The sequence below is a fragment of the Manacus candei genome, unplaced genomic scaffold (assembly GCF_025592945.1).
Source record: "Manacus candei isolate 608988 ecotype Guabito, Panama unplaced genomic scaffold, ASM2559294v1 h1tg000023l, whole genome shotgun sequence".
Lineage (NCBI taxonomy): Eukaryota > Metazoa > Chordata > Aves > Passeriformes > Pipridae > Manacus > Manacus candei.
The window spans coordinates 13,162,458-13,177,167 of record NW_026138071.1 but is presented as its reverse complement, the minus strand read 5'-3'; the positions used below and the strand labels follow the sequence as shown (position 1 = coordinate 13,177,167).

Genomic DNA, 14,710 nt, shown 5'->3' with positions numbered 1-14,710 from the left:
CCAATCCATGGGATATTTTTACACAAGACATCCTCCTCAAAACCGCAAAAGCTGCTACATCTGCCTCCTTTCCTGCTCTAGAAATTTGTTTCATTTGTTCGACTTACTCTACTACAGATCACTGTGATACCACTAAGTATGTGCCCTGAATATTATAGTAATGCACATGCATCTCTGGTAAGTTTGTCTGTCAAGACTTATATGTTTTTCTGTATTTCATGCACTTCTAGAACAAAATGGGTATTAATTCACGGATTATTATACATCAAGCATTGTAGAGCAAAACAATTGTTACTCTTTTTTTTTTTCAGGGGCATCATCACTATCATAGGCTGATATTGCACAGCTATATGATTAACTGGAATCTTATTTGGAAATAGAGAAGTGCAAGATTTCAAACTTACGGGTATAATTATATGTATTTTCAGAAATTGAAATGAGCTTATGCAGAAACATTCAAAATAGACCTTGAAAGAGGAACCAAAAATGTCCAGTGAAGTGTATACATTAAGAAGTTTTAAGAACGTGTTTTGTATTTAAAAGGCAACAATTCCTTGGAACCCTAGAAAAGGGGGCAGCTCTTACCCAGTGGGACTTTGCTTCTACACTGGCATTTTCTGTTTAATGAAATTTCTGAAATATAATGGTGTAACCACTGTAATATTTATGTCTATACACAGTTAAATACAATTTTATGTCTTACATTTTTTTAAAAGAAGTGGACTAGGAACATAGTGTAGCCCGTGCTGCATTAATTGTCAGAAAAACAATATGTATATTCAGTTGAGACAAGGAAAGCCAGAAAGTTTTGGCTGTAATTAGCAGTTTTTGGGGAGGAGGACTCTACTTTTGAAAACAACTTGTTTGCAGTAGTTGAAATTTGATTACTCAAAATTATCACATTATCATATTGTTGCTACAGTCTGTTTTCAAAAACATAGCTTTAGTACAGTGAAACAGATTTCAAAGTTACCAGGAAAGAAGAACATTTAACTATAAGTATGTGAGTCAAGCTATCTCTCCCTGCCTAGAGTGATGTCAACAGCCACAGGTTCTTCTGAGCTGGACAGAATGCTTCAGCACGAAAGCTTCACAGCTGTTTTAGTCCTTCCTTTTCCTGAGCTTATATATGCTGTGACAATATGGGCGGTTTGGATCAAAGCTGAATTGCATTTAATTGCCCTGAAGCAGAGAACAGAAGAACTTGCATCTTGAAATTAGATACAGTTGGATTTTCAGTGAAGGTGTTTCAGTGAAGACTTAAATTCTTGAATCTGACCCTAAGTGCTGTGGTCTCACTTTTGTGTCTGCACTGAGTTTGCTACCTAGTGCCAAATGATCCTCTCTTCATCAGGATAAAGTCACTACATTATCAGGTTTGCATTCTGTAGCATTTACCTTTTTGCATTTATTACAGGAAGATTTACATTTTGTAAATGTGTTGGGGACTTCTTGAATTACAAAAGTGAGCTCTGAGTTTTGATATCTTAATGGAAAAAAAGGAAGTAAATGACAAATGAATTCTTGAAATTTCCCACCTGAAATCTCAGAGAGAGTGGGGGGGAAAGTTTTCAGAAAAGGCACTCTCTGAAGAAGGCAAATGGGGGATAGATGTGTGACTTCAAATACCTGCAAATTCCTGACTGAGTGCTCTAGTTTTTATATGATAGAAGGTACAAGGAGTAGGTTGCCACCATTAATGCTATTTTACAAATAGCATTTACTAAAGTGAAAATGTTGTAGCCAGCCTAAACTGTTTACTAAGTGGGTAGTTATTTTTTGGTTGTCTCAATCTGCAGCTGTTAGCACACACACTTATTTTCCAGTGTTAGAGAGACATGAATGGAGACGCTGACAGTGACTGAAGACACTTCTGCTGAAGTAGCCAAAATTAAACATTTTATTTGTGAAAGAGGATAGAAGAACCTTTGATGTCTCAAACTCTTCTGCTGTTCCCTAAAGCTTTTCGCACCAGCTACTCATCTCAACTGGAGAAAACAGCACTTGGGAGTCAGAGAGGAAAAGTGTTCAGTGAAGAAATTCAGTGATGAGAGAAGAGTTTCATTGGTGTTGGAAGGCAAACACAGAAAAGTAAACAGCCCAGTGGATTACAACAGGTTAGTAAATACAAATGCTGTAACATTTCCATAGAGCTCTTTCTGTAGAAGCAACTGTTATATGCAATGTAGGGTGTTGTTTTATTATTTTCATCACATTTTTCTAAGTTATATGCCTTTCTTCATTTTTAGTGTGCTTTACTCACAAAAGTTGTTTGAAGTTACTGAATAATTACACTGGTAGACATTAAAGTTTCAGAAAAATGTGGAAAAGAGGTGTTACAATTTAGGTAAATCAGTCATTATCAAGGTGTTTTGGGATTTGCTGGTTTGGCTTCTCATGTGCTAAGTCTCCTGTAATGTGTTACAGTTGTGAAACATATTCCGACCTCTCACAACAGTGCTGAAAACCGAGACACCTCTGCCCCCACTGAACTTTACAGGAGGGAGAGAAAGGTCCATTATTAGCTTTTGTGAAGTGCAATGAGGTACTGATGAAATGATCTATATCACTCTGAATTGCCTTTGTTCATTACACACGGAGTAGTCTCTGAGCAAGGGAGAGGGAACATAAATGAAGTATTTATTTAATATCAAGGTGCTAAAATCTAGGCAGCACATTGTAAGCAAAAAAAAAATGGCATTTGGGAATTGACATGCTAACATTTGTTCCTTTCAGCTTGTCTTTTATAACTTTCTGTTGTTTCTTTTTATCCATGCAAAATTGTCAAAATGTAAACACCTCTCTATTGACAAGATACACTAATGTCAGTAGTAGTAAAAGAAGTGTTGACATGAAGGCTAAACTAAAATGGAGAAGGATTTCTGAACTATTCTAAATTATTTTTTTTCTGACTATTCATAGCTATGGGCTGACGGATAAATTCTACTCATTTGCAGACAGCAACTTAGTTCTTCTGCAGAGAAGTTGAGAGGAGAGGGTCGTATTTTGCTATCTGCTCTCCCTGTATTTGAAGTATTTAATTGCATGTCTCTTGTTTGAGACTTCCGTAAAATGGAGAAAACCAGAATTGTTCCCCAAAGAAATTTGGGGAACAAATTTTTTTTTTCTAGCATTGCCCTACTTGCCAAATTTCTTGTGACTATCGCTGTATAAGATGATATACAAAGATGAATGAAGGAGGTGAGGGTAAAAGATTTATAACCCAAATAATACCAGCACACTTACTTCCGCCTATACCAGACTCTGTCATGCATTAATAACATCTCCTTGTAAAAAATAGATCAAGACTTGCATTCTGACACAGTTAACTTGCAGGACTGGTAAGCTGACGGGGGGGTCAGTCAAGCTAACGTACATATATGCATACTGGTTTTATATATGATAAGAAATACAGTGCTTATTTTTGCTTTTTCTGAAAGATGAAAAGAAATCTTTTTTATTTATTTCTATTTTCTCTTAGCAACAAAATCTTAATTTGATTTTCTCAGTATGGTTAGCTCATATGTGAGACTTTAGGCACTCCTGTACTTTCACTATGTCTTTTTATTCTAGTGAAAAAAGTACTCATTTTAGCAAGGCCACTTACAATACTTGATCATATGTGAATTGACAGAACAACCTACATCCTATTCCAATTCCTTTTATTCTGTAGATTTTTGCCTATGCAACTTGCAGTAATTCCTAGGAAGCCGTCACAATCTGTTCTATCAAAATTACTTACAGATCGTGTTGTTCAGGGATCGTTGAGATGATAGATTGCTATGGTCTCTCCTGTTAATGTGTGCTTAGGGAGTCCTTCATTTACACAATAGACTTATTCAATTTTTGGTGAAATGTGATTATTACTCTTGCACGGAAGACATGCTCAATCTAGATATGGCTTGCTTATTAAAGAAATTGTATAAAAATAGGATGTCCCTCCACAAAACTCTGCTTTTAACCTTACAAACTAATTGCCTTTACCTTGCCATTTGAAGGACTGACAATTTTGCATAGCACTGGACTGTTAGTAAGGGCTGGCAAGAAGTCCAGCTGCAACAGAGGCAGATTGAAGCATAACTGATGGCTCAGGGTGACTCGAAATCATGAAAAGCTCACTGGGAAGTGTAATCCTCTTTTCACCAGCTCAGATGTGCTCATTTTATTCCTGGCTAGGTGGCAGAAGTGTGGTTAGAATGGTCCATTACTGGCTGTGGAGCTGTGTATGAGAAGATTTTAATATTTGAAGGTATCAGGCAGCTTGGACAACTGTAGTCTAAATCCAACCGGTTTTATCCGTAACATTTTTATTCAGCCCTTTTTAATGAGAATGGTGATGACTTTTAAAACTTTTTCTTACTCAAGTGCTCCTTTGATGTTGTTATCTTGATTAGAATCCCATTTCTTGCTAAGTCATCTGTACTGTAACTGAGTAGTGGTGGTCTGAAGATCTAAAACTGAGGCAGGAAAATAGAGGAAAAAATTCTAAGTATAATCCTGCCAGTGTTTGTTTCTGTCACATTTCCTCTATTAGGACTGTCATGGCAGTAGGCTGTACCTGCTTAAGTAGTAGCTTATAAGGTTGACCCTCTGCTTGAGTCAGGAGCCTCCTAGATTATGAGCATGTGGGAGAATATGAACTGAGGAATGCAGGAAGATCCTGGGAGCTGCTTTTTTCATAAGCTCAACAGCTGGTATCTGCACTGCTGACTGCACTTTGTGCAGTATCTGTTATTTAGGCTTTTGTATTCTCACTTGTACTTTTAGCTTCAACTGGGCATGTGAAACCACATACCTTATAGAAAGAAACTAAATAAATGGATTGTGTCATTCAATTTCAGGGGATTTATCCACCCTATCTTGTAATTTTTACTTACATGAATAATCTTTGTTTACACGTTCTTAATTTGAATGGGATTACTTGCATTAGTGATAATGTGAGTAGCAAGTACAGGATTAGTTCCTGTATTTGTCAGTGGTGTCAAAAGCAACAGAATATACAATAATTTGGTTACATTTTCAATTATAATCTGAAATTAAAGAGCTTTATTTTGGAGCTGTTGCTCTGAATAGCAAGTATTGATACTTGTAATTGAATTCTGAGATAGAACTTTCCATACATTTGTAATGCAGAAAGCTCTCTCATTATATGAAATTCACTTGGCAGATGAATGGTCACCACTTAGTAACAACATTAAATCCTGCCTTTCAAGAGTCAAAAGGACTGGAATCTGCTTCTAAGGTAAAATATTTAATCTATTTCATATCTCAAAATTCTATAGTCTGAAATTACTAGGTTGAGAAACATTTTGATAAATATTTGAGTACATGCTGTGATTAATTTGTATTAGAATTGTACTTTGAACTAGTGTAATTCATGTTGGTAGGACACCTGATGAGGTGATCCTGAAAAATGCTCCAGGAGAACCTACAATGAAAATTTAGCTGCTTTGAGCAATTTTCAGGACTCAGAGGTAAAATTTGATATAGTGTAAATAAAGGTGGCTGAATTAAAATAAATTATGCTGCGGCTAGCCTGTTTTCCACAGCTACAGGTTTGGAGGATTAATTCTTTTTTTTTTCCTATTTTTTGCATTGTAGAGCTTAATTTAAAAAAATTTATTTATATTTAGTTCATGCGTAGCTTTTGCCTTCTTGTAATTAAATAGAAAATGTTGGGAAATCACTAATTTTAGCAAATATTCTTTTTTAAATGCCCAAGACTTTTATGGCTGGATAAATGCTATCAACTTTTATATAAAGCTTTCTTCCACCTGGAAGGGATGTCTCCTCAGTAAAGAAGTAGGGAAAGAAAATCTGAAAAATATGGACAAATTAGCCCAAACTAAAATCGAGTCATTAGCATTAATAACTGAAAATATGTTTACAATACAGCCTTGCAGTATTTTGAAGACCAGATGTATATCATACCAGCCATTGTGGCTGCAAGTCACTTTATATGCAGGGACATACGGTGACCCTGACTCCAATCATAGATTATTTGACAAAGAAGCAGCAGTAGACAGTGAGTGTAGTCCTGTTGTTTGCGCACACTAAGTGATACCGCATGTATTACCTCTCTGAAATACGGGCTGCAAAAAGTTTTTTGCTTTAAAGTACCCTGGCCTTTTCTGGAATCTTAATTCTCTTCTCCATGGCCAGCTTCCTTACTGGTCTGAGAAGGTGACTCAGGACTCTGCTAACACCTTAATCTTCACTGGAAGTGTTCAGGACCACAGCAGCAGTTGGCTGCCAGTAAATTCTAATATAAAATCCTTCCATTATTTTTTCCCTTGAAATTACAGAAAGGATAATCACAGTCTGGCCTTTAATAAAGACTTACACATTCTGATGTAGGGTAGGTATTTCTAATGTTTGGTTTTGTATTTTGTAAACTGCTGGACTTACTTTAAAAGCAAATATGACAAATAATGAAAGCCTGTTGTCTTCAATTGTACTACAAATTGTAGATATGTGAGAATTGGCTTGATGTCTGAAATGAAAAATGGGTACACAAATTTCCAGGTTTAGAGAAACTGCCTTTATAGATACATGAAGAAGGAGTTAAAAAAGGACATATTCTTTAGATTACCAAAGAATAACAGCAGATTTTAGTCTTGCTGCAAAGAACAAAAGTTTAAGTTATAGATGAAGGTGTTATAAGACTAAAAGCTCAGCTGTTCTTCTTAGTTATATCAGATAGTCTAGAAGAATACATTACTTTTTCAGACAAAGCTTCCTTGTCTTATATCTGTAGACACCTGGCTACTGCTTAAGACACAGAAACACTGTAAAAGAAAAAAGAAATTATATATGAAAAATTAGATAAATAATATGACATTCTAGTAAAAGTAGGGGTTTCTGCTGGATGAGCAATAGGCAGTCTGGTAGAGTTAGATAATTGTCTTAGCATCATTAGTAGCTTGAGTTAGAAGAGAGAATTTAGGAAATAGAAGTTGATATGTCCAAATACTGAAACAAAGAACAAGATTTGCATATTTTTGTTCATAGACTCATTCATTGTTCAAGTTGTGTGTTCATCTGCAAAAGATGAGAGAACACCACCTTAGGTTGCATTGATAAAAGCAAGGGCAAAATTCAGGGACAAAACTCAGGGGAAAATAACTAATCTTTCCTAATTTGTTCTGAATTTGGACATGCAGACCTCAAATACTCTAATTTCTGTGAAAATGGTCCCTCAGCTATTAAAAGTCATAATAATGCAAGACCGTGGAACCAGAAAAAGCTTTTAAAAGATTATTTTTCTAAATAAGTGATTCTAAACTCAGATTATTCTCACTAGACCCTGTATTTTCTGAGTTGGCAGGAAGTTAGCCACAGAACTCACATTTAAGTCAATGGGAGTTACTAAAATCAGTGGGAGTTCTGTACTTTGATCTCATGTAAACTCAGTGAATTTCAATGAAAATAGCAATCAAAATAGTGGTGGTAAATATAAAGTATCAGAGTAGATAATATATGAGTAAATGAGCCAAATATCTAGCAAAATGAAAAACATGATGGAAAAGAGAAGAAGGGTGGAAAAGAGATGGTTGAAAACACTGAGTTATGCAGGACTAAAGGAGAATTTGCAGGGCTTCAGCAAACACAATTTCTTGAGAAGCTGAGGGAAAACGGAAAGAAAGCCATCAGGTATAATTGCTGTGAGGAACAACTTGGGTTTACTTTCAGTGCTGTACAAATGCATCCCAACAAGTACAACATACAAAAATAAAATCAAGAGTTAGGAGAAGGAGTTTGTATTATCATACAAACATATCATGTGTAATGGAGAAGAGACAGAACAAAGGAAGAACTGTGCGAGAAAAACAGAAAACATGGGAAAAAGTGGACACTGTACTATGGCAGAGGAAGAAAGCAGACAGTTGATAGGATATGACTGGCTGAGGAACATGGGAAGCATGTAGTCTCTCTGCTGAAGAAGGGTGATGCTGATGAAAGTAGTTGGTGCAGGGAGAAGTTAACTCTTCACAGCATGGATTTTTTTTATTAAGCAGATATGTTCAGCAAAATAACTCACTAGTCCCATAAAAAGTATTACAGTAAAACATAGGACTTTCCCTGACATAAATGTTGTAGATTTGAGTTCTCTCTAATTCACTAAGATTTCAAACCTGTGTTAGAAAGTTTCAGAAGTAATAGAGGGCCATTACCTACATTCCTTTTAGTTTTACAAGATGCTTATGACCCTTATAAAATGTCTGCCAAAGAAAAATGGAGAAAACCTCTCTCCTCAAAAGCTACTACTTAGAAATGGTCTTCCAGAGAAACAAACCAATAAATAGAGAGTTGTTGATAAAAATATCTTGGAAACATTAAAAAAAGACAAGATTTTGCAATGGATATGAAGAATGATAAAGTTAAATGTCACCAAACAAAGTTCACTGACTGTTCATATCCATGCAACTGTTGAATAGAAGCATGTTATTTTATGCCTATTGTAAGACTGGGCCACAATTTCAGACTCCAGAGGAAAACCAAAGTTAATTAAAAACAAATTAGAAGACTGTACTTTACTCTGTAGAGCTACACAATAGATTGTATTGCCAAATGAAGTCATTTTAAAGCTTTTTTAGATCTAGGAAAAAATCATCTTTCAAAGAAATTCAGAAACAAGTCGATGTAGCTGTTTCAGCAGGGATTAAATTTAGATGCCCCATGAAAAGTTCCAATTTTTATGGATGCTTTATTATCAGAACCAGTGAAGAGACATAAAAAATCAAGACATGAAGTTCTAACAAACAGTAAATGGACAGTATGCAAACCAGTTGAATTATGAATTGCTTATAGGTAACATACATGTTTACTGTGACATTTTATTTAAAAATTTAACTGCTAAATTAAAGTGGCTTTATGCCTTAAAGAGCATATTTATGAACAGGATTTTACAGTTGGTCATAATTGGTGATTTAATACACAGGCTATCGTTGCAGCTGTGTAGCAATTCAGATGAACAATTTGATGTCATTGAGAGATTGCATAAGCTTTCTAAACTAATGAAGTTGCACGTGAAAGTAAAAGATAATGCTCTGAATACAAAGTAAAAGAAACTACAAAAAAACCCAGAACAGCAGGAGAACACAGGTAAAGGTTTTGAATAGATGCCAAGTACTAGAAGGTACAACAGAGATAAATAAAATACACAGTAAAGATGCAATATAATAAAACACTGTAATTTGGGCTGTCAGCATGAGTGTAGTGAGTTCAGAATAGAAGTGAGTTAGCTTTTATGGGATATTTAACCACAAACTGCCAGAAACTGAGACTGCTGCTGGTAGTACATATTCAAATACAGCAAATGTGTCATTGGGAAAAATTATATAAAATCACACTATGAACTTTTTGGTTGTATCTCTTGAATTTGTCCACAAGACATCTGCAATTTGCCTTTTGCAGAGTAGACAGCTGAAGAAGTGGTAGCTTCAGTGCCATTTCCCACAGTATCATGGGAATAATTATAACTACATTTACATAAGGTGTCCCTGCCCATGGCAAGGGCTTGGAACTAGATGATCCATAAGGCCCCTTCCAACCCAGGCCATTCCATGAGTCTGTGGTAGTTAGAAGACTTATTTTGGATATGAACAAACTGAGACAGATTTAACAGTTAAGAATTCACGACAGTTCACAACAGTTAAGAATTTCTAGGAATACCTCCTATCACATATTTTTCCAAGTGTTGTTAACTGAAAGGTACCACCAGATCAGAAGAAAAAGAATTTTTCTTCTCTCAGTCCATCAGGACCTCTGAAATTATTTGGGTATGTGGAGAAACTATGACAGATGTCTGTCCTGTGCTTTAGGACAGCTGTTTTCCTGTATTCTGCTAGAATGGTTTCCTTGGAGCTTTGTACCACTGTGTATTGGCTTTTTAACCCATTGTTATGGCTTAAGAGGTACAGGGGATAATATCTAAAGAAGCATCCATTCCTGGCTAATGCAGCTTGCAAGGCTGCAGTACTGTCTTACAATTATACTTCAGAGTGCTTTCTAATATTTAATGATTGCTATTTCAGTGTCCTGTGCTTTGGAAATGGTTAAATGCAAGTTAGAGGGTTTTGCCATCCTCCCCCAAGTACTTCATACCTTCTTAAAAAGTATTTTTGGGTTGGTTGTCTGGTCTGATTTCCAGTAGCAGAAGATATGGGTCTTTCACATCGCTGTTCCAGCCACCATTCTTAACTGTCTTTCAGAACCACTTTCAAATAGAACAAAGATAAATTTTATTCTAATAATTAATTATAGAAATATAACATTTCCATATCCATTTTTATACATATATAAAGGTAAATCTTCTTTTGTGATAATTTTGTTTCTATTCATTCTGAAGCTACCTAGATTTTTCCATTATTTTTGTTTTTCTATATTTGATTTTTCATAGCTTTATTAAACTAGTTAGTTGCCATCATGCAGTTCTTAATAATCTCTTCCTCAATGCCATTACTATTCACACAAAATGGTAATCTTGCATATGCAGAGGCAATAAAGGTAACTGTAAACCAGGATTCTATGTACATTTCTTAATGCAATTCCTAGTTTATTTCCAAGCCAAAACCAACAACAGAAGCAACTAATTAGCAGATTATTCTGCTATTTTAACAGAATAACTTCTGGGAAAAATGCAGGGTTTAGAATAAAATGTTTTAGAATAAAATTGCCATTCTTTATTTATTGTTCAATAAATTTTCTGCAAATTTGTAGATATTTAGTAATCTACTGGAAAAGTTTGCCACCAGTTCTAACTTTATCCCAAGTTTTCTGTTCTGACGATATTTGATGAGGAAATTACCTGCTACAAGGAGATGTTTAAAAATCACAGACAGTAAGTAGTGAAAATCTCCCTTCTTTTATTAATTTTAATCATTATTTTTAAAATTATTAATTTACCTAAAATATATTATTTATTAAAGTCATTAATCTAATATAGCTTAATAATTGGTATCATTCATTATCAATTTTTTTGCCTAGAGAGAAATATTTTATTTCTATTGCAGTTTGACATAAGTTTTAAGTACTTATTTAGGCATCTTCCATTATTTTATACATTCTTTACAATTTTATATGCAGTTTCAGAAACATAGTAATTTTCTTTGCCTGTTTTCTGGGTATTACCTACTGATTTCTCTCTTACCATTAGACACATGCTATATTTTCATAGGAGCTTAGTCCCAAGGACTTCTTTGTTTTCTTCTGTGCTGTGTTTTTAGTAGTACACATACTTGTGTACCTATTGTACAATAACAGAAAGAACAACATTTTTTTTCTGTTGATTTTCACACCTTGGTGATAGAAATTAAAAATTTTTCTCCTTGAAAGAAACATTAAGGTGCTTAGAACAGTGTCTTAATTTTCAAGCCTGCAATTACTAAGGTATAAGAGATGAAATTTAGTATGTTCTCTGTTTCTAAAGTAATAACTCTGTTTCTAAAGTAATTAGAAAGTAAGGAAATATATTTCCACACATACTGAAATTAGTTAAATGACTTAGGAGAAAGCTGAACAGAAGTCAAAATAAACCTGCAGGGGATTTTTGCTGATCTTCTCAAAATGCTACCATGGCTTTTGGAACACTGCTCATTTTCATGTATTGTCAGGTTTGGCACTTCTGGCTTTGAAACAAAACCAAAATTAGAATTATTGAAAAACCATGAGACAAGCAGTTTTTCAAAGTATTTCTAGCTTGATTACAAGCAGATTTCATTGGAATTTAATGATTTAGTTCATCCTGAGATTTACTGTACCATTCAGAGTATTTATATTTTGCCAATCCTTCTGGCAAAAATGCAGACTTTGGAAGGAAAATATTTTTAAATTCTCTCTTTACAGATCAAGTTTGTAATGATATCTATTGCCTGTGTGGAAATGAGACATTCAGGATTATGAAAGATCTCTTCTCCCTGCACTAGGATTTGAAGAAGGAGATACTATAAAAAGGAACTTGACAGTATAGCAATAGTAGCAGGAAACTGGCAGATTTTTAAAAAGCAGATGCTCTTGTGAACCGAAACACAAGTTCTGGAGGCTGCTGAAACGTTCATGAGAAATTTAAAAATACTTGAAATCTGAACACTTTCTCATCTTATTTCATTGAAATTCAAATTATGTTAAACTTCCAGTTTAAAATGAGCATGCAGATGCTTAGAATTCTTTTTTTTTTTCTTCACAACCAAATTACCTTCTGATGAAATTCAGTGAAAGCAAACCACTTAAACTTTAGACAAAAATTTAACAGGCCATATCCAGTTCTTTAGAATTCCAGTGGAAAATAATTACAGTAGAGATTGCATAGATGTACAAGAAAGCTGATGTAGCCAGTGACATTTTGGTTCTATTTCCTGTCTCTAAAAGCTCAGATCTGCACATCCTTATATAAGCAGTTAAAGGTATACTTTGACATGCATGACAAATATGGAAACGTGCTCATAAAGTTCTCAGAGGATGCTTTTTCATTTTTATAATCTGTTCTAAGTATCCTTCTCATTGATTTTTTTTTCCTCCTGATTTCTCTGATTTCTGTAGGGATTATGTGGAAGAGGAGTAAAATTTCTGCACAAAGTGTGAAGAAATTTGTCTTCTTTAAGAAAAATATAAAGAAAGAGCAATTGGTTGTCTTGGCATTTACAGCAGAAATTAGATTTCACAATGCTCTTAAAATAAGGGTCCAAATCTGCATGGTGACAAACTACATGAGATCTGATAAATCTCTCCTCTTCATGAGAGTCATGACTATAAAACAGTCTTCATTTGTGTTTGCAGCCCACTGCTTAGTGTCATCCATGTTTATTGCTGAAGTTTTGCCAAAAGAACACCCTGCAGTTCTCCAGGCTTCAGAAGTGTTGCCTGTCAGAAAAGCCAGTGGAATTCTTTAACAATAACTGGACTTGCCTTCAGCCAGCATAAGCCTCGTTCTTCCTAAACAGATGGATGTTTCACAGAGGGGCAAATGAAAGCACCTCTATGAAGCACCTGAGACTCCTCTGTCACCCAGGAAGCCCTTGGGTATTTGCCTAGAGACAGAGATTGTGAATCTGAAGCTGATACCTCTTTAGTCACTGAGAGTGGATTTGGGATTTTATGTGCTGCTTGTACAATGGTAAAACTGGGACTATCACCATAAATATTTCTGTTTGTTTAAGTTAAAGAATGGATGTGATACACTTTATGAAAACACACCAGTGACTGCAGGCAGTTTAAAATGGTCTTATGAGTTACAAGAGGCTTCTCAGGCATGGAACACATTTTCAGCACATCAATTCTCTGTAAGTATTGCTGTAAAACATTGTACAATGAGGCTTAAAACACTTCAGGCACTTTCTGAAGTTATAGCCACATTGTGCACTTAGAAATGACATTGAGATGAAATCTCTTTTGTCTCTGTAGAGTTTTGCAGATGGGGAAACAAACTGTGTTTTGCAAAAATATGAATATTGGAATAAATGTATTAATATAATGAAGAAATGGACCTCTGCTAGACACGGGATCTACACCTTCTCTGTGCCTCAGACCTCGCTGTAATAATTCTCTGGAATTTGGATGGTATGAGGTAATTTTAGTCAGAAGGTTACACAGTAGTAAATTTCACTGCATGACATTAAGAATTTCTTTTAATTATTTTAGCAATTATTTTGTTTTATGGTAAAATTCTCTTTCATTCTAGAGAGAAGCATAAATTGTGTATCTGTTTTCATGAATTTTTACTTCAGCGTGCAAAAAAGTGTAACAGGATTGTGTGTTTGTATTATACATGTTCCCTGAGAAGCATTAGAGGTTTAAAATAAGAGAAATAACATTTAAATTTCATATTTCATATTTATATTGTACATGGGATCTAAATGAAGAGACTAGAACTGCAGGACACAGATGGCAAAGACTTGTAGCTCTTGCTTTCAGGAGGCTGCTATAAATTCTGCTTCAGTAAATTCTGTAGTCATGATGAGGTAACTTGAGATAGCTTTTTACTTGGTGTCTGATTGCCCTTTTCTGAATAACAAAATCTTTTGTGATTCTGTAGCTTTCTGCTATTTCTCCAAGGGGTGTAATATCTTGAAATTTTACAACATCCTTCTAACACCAAGCAGTTTCACTGCTTTCATATTGCAAGAGACACACTAGGTAAATAAAGAAGATTCTTGTTGACAGATGCATGTGAATATAAAAGCATACTAGAAAATCGACATAACCATAATAAACTACACTAGACTAAAACCAGACTGTTTTCAACTATTTTTTGCAATTATCTTGTCTGTGGAATGGTTGTTAGTCTGTTTGTAGTTAATCATACATTGTAGTCTTATTGAGTGTATGTTTACTTTTCTTTGAAGACAAAAGGGTGTCCTCTAATGCATTAATTTATTAAATGCATGGACAGAGCCAGCTCCTCCCATCAGGAAATTTATGGAATCAAGCATAAGTGGTTTACAAGACTAGTAAAGGATGATGAAAGTTCTCTTACTAGGCTATGTAGAATGCTTTTCAGGGACTGGAATAAAATCCATTGTTGATTTTAGTCCAGTTCTCAGAGATATATTTTGACAAAACTACTATCATTACTGGGGTAAGTACTGATTGGAAGAATCGGCCTCCCTTGTAGAAGCAAAGAAAAAAGTTACCTAATGGGACTTCTTCCTGCTGATGGGAATGGCATCTCAGGAACTGGGCAGGCACATATTGGACTTCTCTGTAAATGTTA

At 34.9% G+C, this 14,710-nt stretch overlaps 1 long non-coding RNA gene across 1 annotated transcript; it reads left to right on the top strand.

Annotated features, from left to right (window-relative positions):
- Nucleotides 1-1,963: 1,963 nt before the first annotated feature.
- LOC127471079 (uncharacterized) lies at nucleotides 1,964-13,274 on the top strand. Its single transcript, XR_007904547.1, has 4 exons — nucleotides 1,964-2,117; nucleotides 5,168-5,242; nucleotides 10,723-10,843; nucleotides 12,541-13,274. It is a non-coding gene; the product is annotated as an uncharacterized LOC127471079 (long non-coding RNA).
- The last annotated feature ends 1,436 nt before the right edge of the window (nucleotides 13,275-14,710 follow it).